At 38.3% G+C, this 17,868-nt stretch overlaps 1 long non-coding RNA gene across 1 annotated transcript; it reads left to right on the plus strand.

Annotated features, from left to right (window-relative positions):
• The first annotated feature begins 12,662 nt into the window (after positions 1–12,662).
• On the plus strand, positions 12,663–16,991 carry LOC149584012 (uncharacterized). The gene is made up of 3 exons (XR_016380333.1): positions 12,663–12,849; positions 12,914–12,987; positions 16,821–16,991. It is a non-coding gene; the product is annotated as an uncharacterized LOC149584012 (long non-coding RNA).
• The last annotated feature ends 877 nt before the right edge of the window (positions 16,992–17,868 follow it).

Here is a 17,868-nt window from a genome sequence, read left to right on the forward strand (position 1 = left end):
ATGGTTGGGTTTGAACGCCTTAAACACTCCTTGTTCAAAATTGAATGCCTCTGGTTAAATGTGAACGCTTCAATACAGGCTTGTTCAAAATTTAACGGTCCCTATCATTTTTGAATGCCAAAAGCACGCTTATTTTTTACAGTGCATGATGTACTGCACCGGAAACCACACTTTGGCCTTTCCCAAATATTATATATAAAAACAACAAGCTTTGACAAGACAACGTAATAGAACTCTCTCCAAACAAATACTGGCAAATCTACAACACTTGCATCAAACTAAAGCAACCTATTGTCTAGGTAGTGATGACAGTTGCACGCCAATGAACCGCATCAACGGGATCTATTGTACAGTGAAGGTCTGTCCACTGGCATTTGACACTTTACACTACGAGCCGTCAGTGTGTTCTATGTTGCATAACTACATGAACCCAACACTACTAACCTCAGAGACGACTTATCTTCTAGCAATGTCCATATCACGTTCAATGACAGCGTCGAAGCCATCGCCATACCAACTCTCACGGTACTGGTTTACCAAGAGAAATTGTCTGTTGCCCTACAGTGATTATGGCGAATCACAGCAGACGTTACGGTTAATTGTGGAAATATTCTGTATTACTACCCTTCGTGAGGACATAGTTGAAGAATGCGTCAACACATTGCCTTTGTCTTCATTAACGTAAGCACATTATCAGTAGGTCTTTTTCCAAATATAAACTAAAGATATAATGATGGTCATATTTTAATATGTAGAATATCACATTACAATGGATGATTCATTTCACACAAATGGTAAACTTATCACTCGCAGCTCAGTTTCCATTCCGGCTTGAGCCGAACAAACCATACACCTTACCCATTTGAAGTTTGAGACTATATGTTGAGGCGAATGTAACCCAAAGGCGTCTAATGCGCCTTTTTACCTAATGAGACGTCATCATCCTAATGAAACACAATGCGACTCGCCACGTCAAATTCCCAGGCATTGGTCCAGCCTATCACTCTCCAGACTAGCCCTTGATGGCGCCAAAAATGTGTGCTTCCCATATCGATCAGGCTTTCGCTGTAGAGCCTTGTAACTCTGAAAAGGAAATGGGTTAATTAATTGACATAAATATATTAACGTTTACGACTAAATAATATAGATATCTGTTATATGAGTACTGCTCTTTGCTGATGATGTAAAGCGTATCTTCCGTGAACCTATGATGGTCGAAATGATGTTAGCTGAACCTATGAAGTAAGAGAGTACACTGTAAAAAATAAGCGTGCTTTTGGCATTCAAAAATGATAGGGACCGTTAAATTTTGAACAAGCCTGTATTGAAGCGTTCACATTTAACCAGAGGCATTCAATTTTGAACAAGGAGTGTTTTAGGCGTTCAAACCCAACCATGAGCATTCATTTTTGAATGAAAACTTAACTCTAGCATTAATTTTGAACAGCTTATATATTACCATTCAAAAATGAATCCTTATCCCATTCAATTTTTAATAACCGCCTTGCGCTAATGAAGTGTTCAGATATGGTAGTTTTGGCGTTCTAATAGAATTGTATTAGTATTAGTAATAAAACAAGAGCGTTTTAGGCGTTCAAAAAAGAACTTTTTGACTTTCAAACGAGTGCATTATGGGCGTTCAAACGAATGCGATATGCGCATTGAAAAGAACGCGATATGGGCATTCAAACGAGTGCGATATGGGCGTTCAAACGACAGCGATATGGGAGTTCAAATGGATTTGTTTTTGGATTTAAAACAACACTCTAAGAACAAAGCGTTTAATGGGTATTCAAATATGAACGAAATTGTCCAATCGCAAAAGGTGTGCAAAATAAAATTAATTCTGCCCTAAATTTAGTTGATTCCGCTGCTGTAAATTTGTACTACAAACAAAGCTTTCATTAAAAATACAATAACTTCTCAACAATTTACTATAACTTGCTTATTTACTGTGAATTTAATATATATTTGTCTGTATAATCATAATTATACTATAATATCAAAGGAAATGTTACGGATTATTGCGTATTTCACCATCCCCTTATATTTACAAAGGCCTTCAAATAGTTTGATAATGTAATTTATTGCTACAAGGTTATAATCGGAAAGAACTTGATAATGAACACTTTCCTTAAGTTCAGACTTTCTTCATATAGCTGAATTACTATTTAACACAACGTTTATGGTTTATGTGTTTCAAATTTTGAAATCAAATTTCTCTATTCAAAATTCAACGCTATAACTATCAAATTTCAATACTTCATCAAACGCTTGTCCACCATGTATTATTAAATGGTGAACGTAAGCAATTGAATATGAACGCTTGATCAAACTCTCCGATGTTGCTCAAAAATTAATGCATAAAAATTCACTATTAAACGTTCAATTTTCCAATTAAATTTGAGCGGTTTTCTGCTTAAATTTACACGATATACTAACCTCTTACGCGCCGTTCAAATATGAATGCGTGAGCGTTTAATTTTGAAATATAGTGCTCTGTTCAAATTTTAACGCAACGAAATTATTCAAATTTGAACGTTAAATCGTACCACCACAGTGTCGGGGCTATGCACGCCTAAGCATTCAAAGATGAACCTCACTTTTTTACAGTGTAGTTAAATTTCTCTCCGTATATTTAGGACCAGGCTGATCTTGCAATGGAGAAAAGATGTTTATTAACAATTACACATCTCAAGGAAAGTGACAAACATGAACCTCCTACAGACTATAAAGGTGCGATGCACAGCATGAAATCAAGAACATGCAATAGGGAATAACGAGAATAATCTTTTTTAAATATAGCATTAGCATGCTTAATTTTAATCGTTAAATTAAATAGATTGATGAAAGCGCATGCCAGACTAAGCATGTAAAACATTAAATTAAATAAAATTACAATAAAAACGCATTCCAGACTAAGCATGTAAAACATTAAATTACAATAAAAGCTCATTCCAGACTGAGCTTGTAAAAAATTAAATTACAATAAAAGCGCATTACAGACTAGGCATGTAAAACATTAAATTAAATTACAATAAAAGCGCATGCCAGACAAAGCATGTAAAACATTAAATTAAGATAAAAAAGCACGCCAAATTTTGCGTGTTATAAATAATAAATAAAATTAAACAAATGATGATTGAGAAAAGCGCATGCCAAATTAAGCGCGAATTAAATAATACGTGAAATTAAGCAATACAGTAATGAAATTAAGCCAGACAGTTTAAATTATTTTACACTTCAATATTTATAGTCATTAAAAATTATTTTTCACTTTAAAAATTTTAAAATTAATTATCTTTAAATCATATCTTGTTTTATGTATTGGTTAAGCCTATTTTTATAAACATTTATAGACGTTTTTGTTTTGATGTCCATCGGTAAATCATTCCACAGTTTGATTCCCATATGTTTGGCACTCTTGTTGCGTAGTCTCGTCGGAAAAGCTTCTATATAAAAGTTATTTTTAGTGCCCCTTGTATTGTTTATCCCTTTGTTCAGCGGAAACCATTGTTGTACAAATCCCGGGTAGTCATTAGTTTTAATTTTGTACATAAATGTTAATAAATCATGTAGGTAATTTTGGTGCGCAGTGCCTATATCTGCTACTAATTTGGCGTCAGTAAGAGACGCATAATTTTGAGTCTTGGCAACAAATTTTATACATAGTTTATATACGCTTTCTAGCTTTGTTTTTGAACTGCTTTGATAAAATATACCTCCATATTGCAGCAATGATTTTATGCATGCTTGAAATATTATTCGAATGGTGTCAACTTCTAAGAAGTTTTGAATGGGGTTAATCATCCATATTCGAGTTTGCACTTTCTTAATGACATAGTTAACGTGTTCTGACCACGTCAGTAAGTCGTCAATCCAGAGGCCCAAGTACTTGTAGCTGGAGACTCGTTTTATTGTATCATTGTGCAAGGTTAAGACATTTGTTGCCATCTGTCTCATTTTTCGATCCAGTGAAAAGAGCATAAATTTGGTTTTCTCCACATTTAAGATTAAACCTTTAGATTTCAGTTTATCCTTAATTCTTTGTAAATCTTCCTCTATGTCTGTAATCCATTGTTCCAAAATTTTTCCACCAGCAATAATTACAGTATCGTCCGCGTACTCATTTGCGACAGACTTTAAAAGTGCTTCATGCATTCTAGAGGTGCAGATGTTAAACATCAACGGCCCCAAGACACTCCTTTGGGGTACTCCATGCTTGATGCTTTGACTCTCTGAATAGCACCCATTGTTATATACCATTTGCTTTCTACTAGTCAAATAGAAATAGGATTCAAGCCATTTGTATACGTTTCCAGAGATTCCTCCATTTTTAAGATCTTTAAGAAGGAAATCATACTGGACGGTGTCAAAAGCTTTTGCCAGATCAAGAAAGATTCTGATGACATAGTTTCCATTATTTAGTTGTTGAAGTATTGTTTCATATACATTGAATATACACGTTGTAGTTGAGTGATGCTTGCGGATTGTAGGGTATGCATCATATTTTGTTCCTCAACATGCCTGTATATATATGTCGTTGTACGCAAGTCTTTCACATATAATAGATAAGGTTGGCAGCACTGATATTGGTCTGTAGTTCCTTGGCTCATGATCCTTTCCAGTTTTAAAAACTGGGATAATTTTTGCTGTTTTCCATTGTTTTGGAAAGATCCCTGTAGTGAAGGATAGGTTAATTATTTTTGCCAGAGTTTTAGATATTATGGCTTCAATGAGAATAAGAAAGAGATTAAATAGAAAAAGGCGCGTCATAAATTGAGCGCGAATTAAAATATAGAAAACAATTTGCATATCAAAAGTTTTGCATGCAATAAATAAATAAATAAAAAAGAACCAAAGAAAGAGGACTTCACGGAAACATGCGTGCAACTAAGGTTTTCAATGCTTCAGCCTGGACCATTGCAGCTTCAGCCTGAAGCTTAGCAGCCTCGGCTTGAATTTTAGCTGCCTCCGCCTTCAACCTTTCTGTTTCATTTTTGTGCTTCTTATTTTCAGCTTTTCGTTCCATCTTAAGTTTCTTATATTCAAGCCTGGCCCCTTCTTGTTCCAACCTCACCCGTTCATTTTATGCCAAAACTCCCATTACGGAGTGAAGGTGTTCTTCACGCGCATTAGGTTCATTTGCAGATGCAAGAAGCTCTTCTTTGAAGGTCAAAGGTCTCTTGCGACTGTTCCTGTTAGGCAATTCAGCTGTAAAAGAACTGTGTTCAGTTATGATACCAAATACTAAGCAGCGGACGATCACACTGTAAGTGTAAGATGTACGTCATTTATCCGCTGTTGTGTTAATGAAACAATTTCATTCGCAGAGCAATGTCTTTTGCAAATAAATTCTCGCAAGATGCAACGAATGTTGCGACAAAAGGTGATGTCCTCTTGTGGGGCTCAAATGTTTAAGAACCAAACAAGGTCATTATTTACCCATTCCATAGATGACGCCAAATAACTGTGTCGAAGATTATGTTCGAAACCACAGCAGACGGTACCAAACATATGAGGAAATAACTAATCACAGGTAACGTTATGATAAACGCCTAGCCACGGGAGTAAATTACCCAATTCATAGAACACTGATAGACATCCATATTGTATAGTATACGACTTGCAATTGGTATCAGACAGTGGCGGTTGGCCATCACTGGTGGTTGCGCCAACAGTTGTTGAGCAACTTGCCTCGGGATCTTGGATAATAAGGAATTAATTAATATTATTCACCATCTGTGTAATATGTCATCTTACCAACGCTGCTAAAAAAGATTGACACATCTTGCGAAAGAGAGTCAGATTGATCTTGAAAGGTAATAACAATATTAATTTGAGCGCTTGTTAAAAGAAATTAATTTCGCATGGCTAAAGAATGAGCGAGAGGAAATTTGTTTTCACGCTAAACAGCAGTTTAATCCATACCTACTCTGTTCCAGCTTAGGTTGTCACCACGCACATACCTAGGTCTCTATGTGACGTAGCTTTGTGCGTGCTGACAAGAGACAGAGAAATACTGATTTTCAGAATCTGAAATCTCGAGATTTTAGATCCTGAAAATCAGTATTTTTTTTCGTCTCTTGAAACAAATTTCCAGGATATTAATATAGACGGAAAGCTTTAAGACATACTGGAATCATTCACGCTTCCAAATCCCTTGGCGCAACTGACATCCAAAACGTCGTGGCGACTATTTAAAGGAAAAACAAAGCCCTTGGTCATATTTTAATGCATTGAATCGTGTTAGTAACGTAATATGGTAGGAGTTCAATGTTGACATGGTAATTGAAATATGAGAGGGAGCCAAATCGCAGCCAAATATTGAAATGTGTTACAGGACATGTAGAAAAGAATTGTATATACAAACACTATACAATTAGAAGCTGCTTTGAGCGTTTTTAATGTGTCTAATCCATTGTTCGGATTAAAAATTTCATTTGGTCATGAATTATCTCAACACTTATCATAACATTGTTGCGTTTAGACCTTTTCAAAATGATTAAACCGGTTTCAATGTGTCTAGTTCATATTAATAATAATAATAATGAAATGAAATGAAATTTTATTGTGTATATTAAAAACTATACAAGTAGTTCACTAGAATATACACATGTTCAATATATTATGTACAAGAAACAACATTATCTAACGGATTTGGCCAAGTGTAATTGAAAATATATCAAAATTTTGGGAGTAGAGATTATAAGTTTTTTGAACGCGATAAATAAGATTTAAATGTTTACAAGGAACAAGGAAAGTTACATTTTTACGTAGGGTATGGGGCACCAAAAAGTTTAACTTAACAAGTAAGTCGCTCATTGTAATTTTATGATTAAGTAATTTATGAAGAAATTTAATATCAATTATTTCCAAATAATAAGTTATGGACGGGAGATTTAAATGATTCAACAAAATGAGGTAGTTGTAATCTAGATGACGTAAGAAAAAAGTATGTACATAAAAGACAAATTTACGCTGGGCAGCGTCTATGGATTCGCGCAGGTAAGAACTACAGCCACTCCAAACTATCGAACCGTAAGTGAGACGTGATCGGACAAGACTGAGGTAGAGCATTCGGAAATGTTTCAAGGACCTCAGAGGCCGACAAATCTTAAATGCCACTCCCAAAGTCCTTCGGCAACGATTAACAGTATGGGTGACGTGCTCGCGAAAGAGCAAGGCGCTGTCAAATAGTACCCCAAGATCGGTTACCGTAAACCTTCGCGGAATGAGAGAGATACCGACAGTATAAGAAAAACCGATTTGTCTACTGATACGCCTAGTGAATGCGACCTGTTGGGACTTAAGAGGATTGACTGGCAAATTATTCTTGTCACACCACATCGTTATTATTTTTAGATCAGCTTGGAGTTTTGCGCAGTCTTCAATAGAGTTAATGATTTTACAGACCTTATGGTCGTCCGCGAAAGCTATTAAAATCCCCAACTATACAAATTTTATGATTTGTGATCAGTTCTGAAATGTCCGATTCTAAGCACGAATAAATCGTCTGTTTCTGGCGGTGGACCTCTTGCGAGCGACCATAGATGCAGTAAACCACAGCTATACAGACAGAAGGGTCTGAATCCCTGGTGATCCATAAGTGTTCCGAGCACTGCCTGATGACGCGAATGTCGTTAGTAGTTGAGAGGAAACCGAGGCCACCTCCTTTTTTCTCGCCATCGGAGCGATTGAGGCCCACCCAATAGAGGCCGTCGGGCAATGAAGGTGATTCACCGTCCCGTAAATGGGTTTCCGCTACCGCAAATATTGGTATGTTGTCTCGCGCCATGACGTGAGCTAGTTCGCACCATTTTGAAGTCCCGCGGCCGCCCTGCATATTTACATAACCTAAACGATGGCATTGAAGGGTGCGTTTATTAGGTCGCTTTCCTCGTTTGGTTTTTAGTCTTTTACGAGGGTGAAGGCCACAACTTTTTTCATTGATCTTGGGGACATCCGTATATACAAAGTTTACATTATTTACAGTATTTACATCAGCATGGTTAATAATGGAAGCAGACTCAATTTAGTTTTTTGCCAAATTAACGATAGTAAAATTGAGATATTAAATTCTCAATATCACAAACCAAGACACTTACCGACTATATTATAGCATGGAAAGTATGGGCTATTGAGTCTGATTGTTTTCCGATGATCATTGAAACTGGTCTACTCTAAGCTAAAAAATATATAGAGCAACGTTCATACGCTGAAACATTACGCAATTGCAAACGTTGTGCTGTTTATCGTTTGTAGGGGCCTCTCTCTCTCACAATATAATTTTCAGAGCACTTCTCAACATCCAATTCTCAAGCGTCCGAACATTAACTACCGAACGTCAAATAAGTTCTGTTACACCTGTATTTTTGTTATGCCACCTATTTTGCTTCTTAATGCTTCTCAAAGTATATTCTTGAAACACTGTCCATCATTCAATACCGCGACTCGTCCAACTTTTAATACCGATTCAACACATAACGCCGTCTGCCGTAAAATATCCGTCAAAAGAATTATCCCCAAATATCCACCCACTGTATTAGCAACTAGGAAATTATAAAAAATCATTTAACATATCCAAATCTCTAAATATTTAGACGTTTAAAAACCGCCACCAATAACCCTCCATTTCTGAAGACTGAGTCTAATTCATAAGTTCTCATTTCTCATATGTCAGAGTGGAACTAAAAATTCTCGGGTTGGAACATCTTGTTTTTCTGATCTTAACATTTAAAACGGAGCTAAGTTGATATAGCTAAAATTAATAATCGTTAAGCTTATTTGCTATTGTTTTGAACGTCACGTTTTTTGTCATAACGTTTGATTTTCTGAACCGATTTTCAATTTGAAAACAGTTTCGGATTCTACGTGACAAGACGCGTGCAACGATTGCATTGCTGATCCATTTGAAGCATTATTTCGTAACGTCATTATTAGGGGGCTTTACTATTTCCGCTATTGCTAACGCCCTATTAGATCCACAGTGTCATTTTTAATTTTAAAATACGTTTAAGAAGTCATCCTTTTTAGAAAGTCCAATTTTGTTTCTCTAGCCCAAATAGGAACAAAATGGCAGCCAAATGAAAACGTCAAGAAACTTTTGCCCGGGACTGTACATTTGTACTTGGTCTCCTTCTAAAAGTCACGAAGATACCCAAACTTTTATTACCGAAAAGACACCCAAACATTATTTACGGAAAAGACACCCAAACATTAATCACCGAAAAGCCACCAAAACATTAATCACCGAAAAGCCACCCTCCCGGAAGCTACACAAGATATTGTTTCTTTAAGAGCTTAAAACATTTACTACAGAAAAAGGCAGGGAAGAATTCAACCCAAAACGCAATCTTCGCGAGAGAATAGTAAGCCTCGACACCCGCGGGCAGCGCCGGGGGGATGAATTTTTTTTCCCCATCCCCGATACCCGCGAAGGGTGGTTTGAATTTTTTGCCCCCTTCAATACCGCCCCGAGGCGGTGGTACTTTTAGCCCCCCTCACCTGGTGGTGACTTTCACCGTCTCTTTATTTCGCTGACTTTCACCGTCTCTTTATTTCGCAGACTTTCACCGTCTCTTTATTTAGCTGACTTTCACCGTCTCTTTATATCGCTTACTTTCACCGTCTCTTTATATCGCTTACTTTCACCGTCTCTTTATATCGCTGACTTTCACCGTCTCTTTATATCGCTGACTTTCACCGTCTCTTTATATCGCTGACTTTCACCGTCTCTTTATATCGCTGACTTTCACCGTCTCTTTATATCGCTGACTTTCACCGTCTCTTTATATCGCTGATTATCACCGTCTCTTTATATCGCTGACTTTCACCGTCTCTTTATATCGCTGATTTTCACCGTCTCTTTATATCGCTGACTTTCACCGTCTCTTTATATCGCTGACTTTCACCGTCTCTTTATATCGCTGACTTTCACCGTCTCTTTACCTCAGCTCCTTTTCCGCCACTGTATTTTTTTTTCACCGCGTCTCTCACTTTCTCTTTCGCCGAGCTCCAGACCAGCGAAAGCGCTGTCAATGCGGGGGAGCTTTTTTCTCTACCATCTCTCTCTCTCTAGCTAGGTTCCCCTCCGATACAAGCCGCGCGCAATCTGTCTCTCCCTCGTAGTACTGAAATGTTATAGAATACCTCTCTCTCTCTCTCGTTTTAAACTTTCCCTCTTCGTACAGGGGGTTTCGATCTCTAGTAAATCTCTCTTGTTCTATCTCCCAACGTTTTTTTAAAGCGGGGTTATATTGCGTTACTCTTTGTATGTATCAAGCAAGAAACATTGAATATTTTTACCATGTTTTTATTTAAATCTATATATTTTTTACCAAGGTTTATTTAAACCTATATATTTTTTTTCTATTAATATATATATATATATGTATATATATTTACAAAAATTAAAGCGCTGTCTGTAAATGAATATCGTCGGCTACAGCCCTAAGGAAACGTTTTTGCCTCTGCCGGTCTGGGACTCTCACAAGGGGGTTAACCGCTCTCTCCCGGAAATACCCTAGTAGTGATAGCCACCCAGATATGCAGACATCCAAGATGGCCGCCACCCCAAGATGGCCGCCATCCAACCAAACTTCCAACCCTAGATTGGTTTCAAACCAAGGTTTTGAGACAAGTCCGGACTGGCCCGAGCTCTTACAGGCTATTTTCAAACCCCATGACGTCATCTTCTTAACTCAAACCAAAACTTAAACTATATTCATCGCTGGCCTGCTAGTAATGGGCTCGATTTCGTAAAGAGTTAATGAAACGTTAACTATGAACCCGTAAACAAAAAAAGAAAATGCGGCACAGCATATTGGGAGGGTTCCAATAGTAAATGATATTTAAATAGCTAGTACAATAAGCCTATAATTATAAGTCTGAAAAGAAAATACAGATTTACAAATAAAAATTTTTAATAACATAAAGTATATACAATAACTAGCAAAAAGACATGTATAATAATAACAAAGATATTTACAAAAGAACCCACCCCCATTAAAAAATGACTAGACACCAGTCGAGCCAAACCCCCCACTCCCACGAAGCGTTGGGGTTAGATTCTAGAAACAATATATAAAACGTGTTACACGCTGAATCCTAAATTAAAACTAAAGTTATTTACCGCTGCTTCCAACGGCCTTAACAATAGCACCGGTGTAACTATTAATTGGGCAACTCTATCGCCACGCCGGACAGTGTAGGGGGTTTCCCCTACGTTGGCTATGACCACTTTCAGGGGGCCCCGATAGTCGGCGTCTATTGTTATTCTTTAGAAATATTATACTGTTGGGCATTATAAAATAGGTAATAAACATACCTATAGTCCCTTCGGCGACAAACAGCCCTTGGACCGTTAAGCTACTACGGCCAACAATGCGACCGTAGCTGTTCGCCGGTAGCATAACGGCTAACCCGGTCGACAAGATTTTGACACCATGCGGTTCAATCACGGTATCTACTGGACAATACAAGTCCAGTCCAGCCGAGTGGGGAGTGGCACGACGAGGAGTAAGCGCTGCCGGATGAATTTTGACAAACGACAGGGCGGGTAATCGAGGAGCGGTAGAGAAAGACATCTTGGTTGGGATTGTTTTTTAAGTAACAGAAGTTAAACAACTGATAACTTTCACCTTGAAACACGGGGCTTATATAGTAAATTATGGAGGTTAATTCTAATAGTGTCTAGCTTTCAAGATTGTTAAGAAACTATTTTTTTCGATAATAAGGAAAAAGTTAATTAGGTATATATTCATAGAATGAGAAATCTCTCCAAGGTCTAGGTTTATTTTTCTATATGCAAAACTTGTCTAGTCACGATTTAAATAATTAAAATAAGATCGTGTGATATTAAAAATTTATGCGCGAAGGTTAAGAAGGAGTTACCTTGACAGAAGGCCGAGGGGGGCAGGTTTTTTTTTATGGGTCTGCAAAGTTTGTTTGAGCCTGTCTGGGCGTGATTTGAATAATATATTTTGAATAATATGTATAAGATTTCCTTATAGGCAAAATTTTTTGATGAAGGTTAAAAGTAATTATTCTGGAAGGAAGTAAAATTATTTTTAACATGATTTAAATATGAATAAACGTATATTAATATTAAACTATAGAGGTGTTTTTTATATGCGAATCTACGCTAATATCCTTCATAATCTCCAGTATCAACTCGTCAATAAAAAATGCATTTAAGGTTAAATTAACAAATCGCTTGTTGATACACTTAATAAAAGTAAAATAAGGTGGTTTTATAAAAAAAAAACCATATCTTGGCCTGTATTCTAAAAAAATGGCCCTGAGATTTTGGTATAAAAGCTGGAGCATCGGCATTGTATTTTCACAATCTAACTTGCCACCATGAACAAGTATCAAGAATCGCAGTCTCTATCACAATCGCTCCTTAATTCACCGCCGTCGTCGCAAGAAAATTTTCCAGCCCCTTCTACCAGCAGTGGAAAAAGAACCATCACCCAGTTCCTGAAGCCAGAACCCCTCGAAATACTGCTGGACTCGGACGACGAAAGCTTTGTGCAGGACGTCCTGCAGAAAAATATTGTCGGGTCCAGTGGTATTGAGGGCTCCTTTCGCGTTAGAAAGGAAGGACAGTACTACGAAACTAAAGTCCCCCCCCGCCAGGGGGATTACTTTATAGACGCGGCAGTCTATAAATTTTTCGATATTAGAAACTCCCAGCCTGATAAGGTCTGGGAGTGTAACCACAAAAGACTGAAAATAGTTTTAAAAAAAAACAACAAAGAAGGCGTTAAATTCCTTAACGCCTTCAAGAAGCTGGTGGAGACCGTCAAACAGGACGAGGAAGCTAAACAGCAGCCCCCCAGTAAAGTACGTATCTATTTAACAATAAATCTGCAAGCCAAGTCTTTTCTAATTGTTTTATTTCTGATAGAAATTTAAAAAATGAGCGACAGCAGTAGCAGCGACAGCGACTCGGAGGGTAGTGAGAGAGAAGAACACGCGCAGGTAAACCGGTACTACACAATTGAGCGGCAGCTAGACAAAACGAGTCGCAAATGGCACTGTAAACAAATCGATTTGCGTATAGCTTTCAAAAATTTGAATGACATCCCAACAAGAGATTTTTTTCGAATTTTTCGAAAAATTCTCGACGAAGTTATACGGAAATTAGTAACCGAGAATCCCGGGTATAATCGGGTTCGATTTGTTTTAAGCTCCCCCGGATTGACGACCCCCGTTAATATTAAATTTATAAAAATTGATAAATTCACCAGTAAACGAATTATGCGCACCATAACGCAATCTAGTCGAGACTTTGTCTTTAATGGTGAAGATTTTCAGTTTGACATTATTTTTTTAAACCTCGACGCGAATATAGGAGTTTATTATAAGTCCATAAAAAATAGAACTTTGGTTAATTTGGATTATTTCGTTAAACAAAATAACCAATTTATTTTTATGGAAAATAATGATAACCTTTGTTTTGCTCGGAGTTTAGTTTTGGGTAAAGAGCTGGCCGATCGCAATTTTTATCGTCAAAATAAGCAAGGTCCTCCCTTTAATCGGAACAATTTTGACAAACTGAGACGCAATAGTGACCTTCAAGGTAACATTGCGAAAATCTTGCACCGAAAAGCCGGCGTCCCCGAAGGTTTCGTTACTCTAGAGGATATTCAAAAATTTCAAAATTATTTAGCTCCCCATTATCGGATCGTAATAGTTGATGCTGCGAATAATTTTACCATATTTTTCAAAGGACCCCAAGCTCCTAAATTTATCTATCTCTTAAAAATTGGTGACCATATCCACCCTGCAAAAACTTGGCACGGCATGATGGGGGGTTGTATCTCTTGCGATTTATGCTTAAAATCGTTTTATAAATACGAATTGTTAAAAGAGCATAAATGCCCCGAGGATACAAAACCCTATATATGTTTTCGGTGTCAAGGAGAAGCTTTTCATTCGACCAGCGAGGACGTTTTAAAACGCTGTGACAAATGCCACCGCTATTTCTTCCCCGGCCCCTGCTTCGACACTCATGTTCTTAATGGCACCTGCGATAGTCAGAAGCGATGTTTAGAGTGTGGGCGGCTGATGGGGGACAATCACGACTGTAATCCCGAATGCTCTCAGTGTAAAGTAGTTCATCCGCCAGGCGAGCATTTTGTTATGCCTTTGGAAACCAAAATGAAAGCCTCGCGGTTTATTTATTACGACATTGAGACTATTCTTAGAAATAATATCCACGTACCCATTTTACTAGTTTGCGACGTAGAGACTGAAGATGGCTTTGAAACCAAAATTTTTTACGGCGCCAATTGCGTCGAGCAATTTTTAAATTATTTATTTAGCGTAGAGCAGGTAGTTTTGACTGGACAAAAACGTAAAACGTACCGACCACGCTTTACTAACACTCAAGTCGTAGCTCATTACGCGAAAGCTTTTGATAACTTCTTAATTCTTAACGCTTTAGTTCATAGACACGTCACCCCTGCCGTTATTTTTGACGGCAGTAAAATTCTTATGATTCATCTCGAGGGACCGCAAATTAGATTTCTCGATAGCTATAACTATATTAGTCAGCCTTTGCGTAATTTCACCAGCATGTTTAGCCTCGGCGATGTGGCGAAAGGATTCTTTCCATTTGATTTTCATACCGAAGAAAATCTTAATTACATTGGTGTCATCCCTGAAGCTTCGTACTTTAACGTAGCTCAAATGAAGGCCAATGATTATCGAGATTTTCAAACTTGGTACGCGTCAATGGAAGGATCTATTTACAACATCAAAGAGGAGCTTATTAAATATTGCATTCAAGATGTCCGAGTCCTGAGACAAGGCGTCGAAGCTTTTAGAAAAATCTACGTTGATCTAACAAAATTAGACCCTTTCTGCTTAAAAAATATCACTTTGGCGGGTGCTCTAACAACTATTTATCTTAACAATTACTATAAACCTTACAGCATGGGTATCGTTCCTTCTAATGGGTATAACGCAAAATTTAATCACAGTCAAATTAGCTTAAAATATCTCGCTTGGGTGGAGAAAACGGAAAATATTAAATTGCGCACTGCTTTAAGCTACGGTGGAGAATATCGCGTGGGTCGCTATTTAGTCGATGGTTATAGCGAAACTCCGCCCAAAATCTTTGATTTCCACGGTTGCTACTTTCACGGTTGTCCATGTCAAAAACTAAATGTCTACAATACCCAACTCAAGGCTAGCAACAGATTTCTGTACGAGCGGACTCTAGATAGAGAGCTTTTTATTAAAGAGAATATGCCCGGCTACGAGTACACATCGATTTTTGAGTGTCAATTTGTTAAGCTTTTAAAAGAAAACGCCGAAGCTAAGGCTTTCTGCAAAAGTTTAACTTTTCGACCTCAAATATCAGCTCGTAGCTCTCTCTATGGGGGACGAACGGAAAATTTTGTTCTCAACTGCCACGTGCAAGGCGAGGAGAAAATTTTCTACAAGGATATTATTTCTTTGTATCCGAAAGTCTGTCGTGATTTTCCGTACCCTAGCGGCCATCCCATTATCTATAACAGAGATTTTGACAAATCGCCAGGGTGGTATTTTGGTGTTATGAGTTGTCGCCTGCTGGCCCCTCAAGATCTTCACATCCCCTTAATTCCTTTCCGCAGCGGTGGTAAATTAGCCTACGCCCTCTGTCGCACGTGTTTAGAACTGCGAGCGGAAATCTGCGATCATACGGTCAATGAGCGGGCTTTCGAATCAGTCTGGCCAACGGTCGAAGTCTATGCCGCTTTGGAACATGGTTATAAACTCCTCGATATATTCGAAGTTTATCACTATCCCAAAAAGGAATATTTCTTCTCGCAGTACATGACTGATTTTATCGCCTTGAAAGTGAAGAATTCCGGATTTCCCGCTCATGCGCAAACGCCTTTGCAAAAAGAAGCGTATATCGCGGATATGAACCGGAATGAAAAGCTTTCTCTAACAGTGGCGGATATTCAATCAAATCCTTCCCTGCGTAATATCGCAAAAATTAATTTAAATTCTCTTTGGGGTCGCATGGCGCTAAATACGGGAAAGATTCGCAGCATCTTTATCAACAATTATTACGAATTGATACGATACGCGAGCGATTACACTCTGGAATTAGTCGACTTACGGCCAGTTACGGAGTCAATCGCTCTCTTATCGTACAAAGCCAAAAGCGATTACGTTCTAGACTACAAACTGGGGTCGGCCATCGTGGGGAGCTTCGTTTCTTGCTACGGGCGACTCGAATTGAACAAGATGCTGCTTCAATTAGACCGCGCAGCTTTGTATTGTGACACCGACTCGATAATCTACCGCCATCTACCGGGAAAGTTTGACATTCCAACTGGCAATCATATTGGTTGCTGGGCGGACGAACTCGGCGGTGATTATATAACTTCCTTTTGTAGTACCGGTGCCAAAAGTTACTCGTTTCGCACTAGCAAAGGAAAAGAAGTCAAGAAAATTAAAGGGTTGACGTTAAATCGAGAAAATCTGGAAAAACTTGACTTTGAAACCTTTGAAAGTGTGGCGATGAATCCGGAAAAGGAAGTTATAGTCAATGTCCCCTTTAATTTTAAACGGGATAAATACAAGCTGCAGCTAGAGGCCGTTAAAATCACCAAAAGATTTCGTCAAACCTCGAATAAGAGATTGTTGAACGCCGATTTGACAACCAGTCGACCGTACGGTTTTAAAGAGTCAGCATCCGCTTCAACATCTCTTTCGCATGAATTACGAGGCTAGGCGAAGACATACTTTCGAGGGCTTGTGGGAATCTTGCGTTCCCATCGAAGCCCTGGCCAAAGACGGTTTCTATCTTGCAGATGTAGAAACACAGACGACGCGCTGCGCCTTTTGCGGCATTGCCCTGTACCAGTGGCGTTGCACGGACAGTCCATCCAGGGAACATCGTAAGCACAGTCCATCGTGCGCGATGGTTTCCAAAAAGCCGTGCAACAACAAACCACTGCGGCAAGGGTTTCCCGACTTCCCGACCAACGATGGCGCGGATGTTTGTGACCATCTGGTTCAGACATGCCCAACCACCAACGAAGAGCGGTCGGGAACCGAAAAAGTGCGCATCCATCCGTCGTGTTCGCTACAGTAGTGCGTGTTTACCAACTGCCCTCCGAGTCGCGCGTCAACTTTAACCTCCTCAACGCCCAACGCTTCCGCCAGCGTTGTCTGGAATTAGAAGAGAAACTTTTTAAAAAAACAATTACTTCATAGGGGAATTTTTTTTTTTGGGTAAAAGGGTTTCGTTTATTTTGTTTAAAGATTTTCTAATTTGTGTTTATTAAGGGTCTTTGGGTTAATTGTATTTTTGATTATATATATTATATATATATATATAAACTGTTAATTAAAATAAAAATGTTTATTAATCAAGATGAATCCAACCGAGTCAGTCTCGCATTCTTTAAAGTTCCAAACACCCGCTCAGTTTCTAATCGTGGGGCCAACGCAAGCGGGGAAGAGTTTTCTTTTAAGTAACTTATTGCAAAATCATCAGCTTATGTTTGACCCACCGCATAAAAAGGTTATTTATTGCTACGCGGCCTGGCAGCCAAACTACGAAAAATTGAAACAATTGATTCCGGGAATTCAATTTATTCAAGGCTTGCCAACGGCCGATCCGGACTTTTGGGAAATGAATCGCGATTCCTACTTGATACTAGACGACTTAGCTAGCCAATTATTTAAGCAAACTCATATTGCCGATTTAGTGTGCGTGACGTCGCATCATTTAGGGTATACGGTCATTATTATTACTCAACAACTGTTTCCCAAGGGTAGCCAATCGCGGATAATTTCTCAAAACTCTTCCTATTTTATAATAATGAAAAATCCTCGCGATGTTGCCTCTATTAG

The sequence above is a fragment of the Phalangium opilio genome, unplaced genomic scaffold (genome assembly GCF_054372755.1).
Source record: "Phalangium opilio isolate 3A_F unplaced genomic scaffold, DU_Popi_V2 ptg001170l_1, whole genome shotgun sequence".
Classification (NCBI taxonomy): domain Eukaryota; kingdom Metazoa; phylum Arthropoda; class Arachnida; order Opiliones; family Phalangiidae; genus Phalangium; species Phalangium opilio.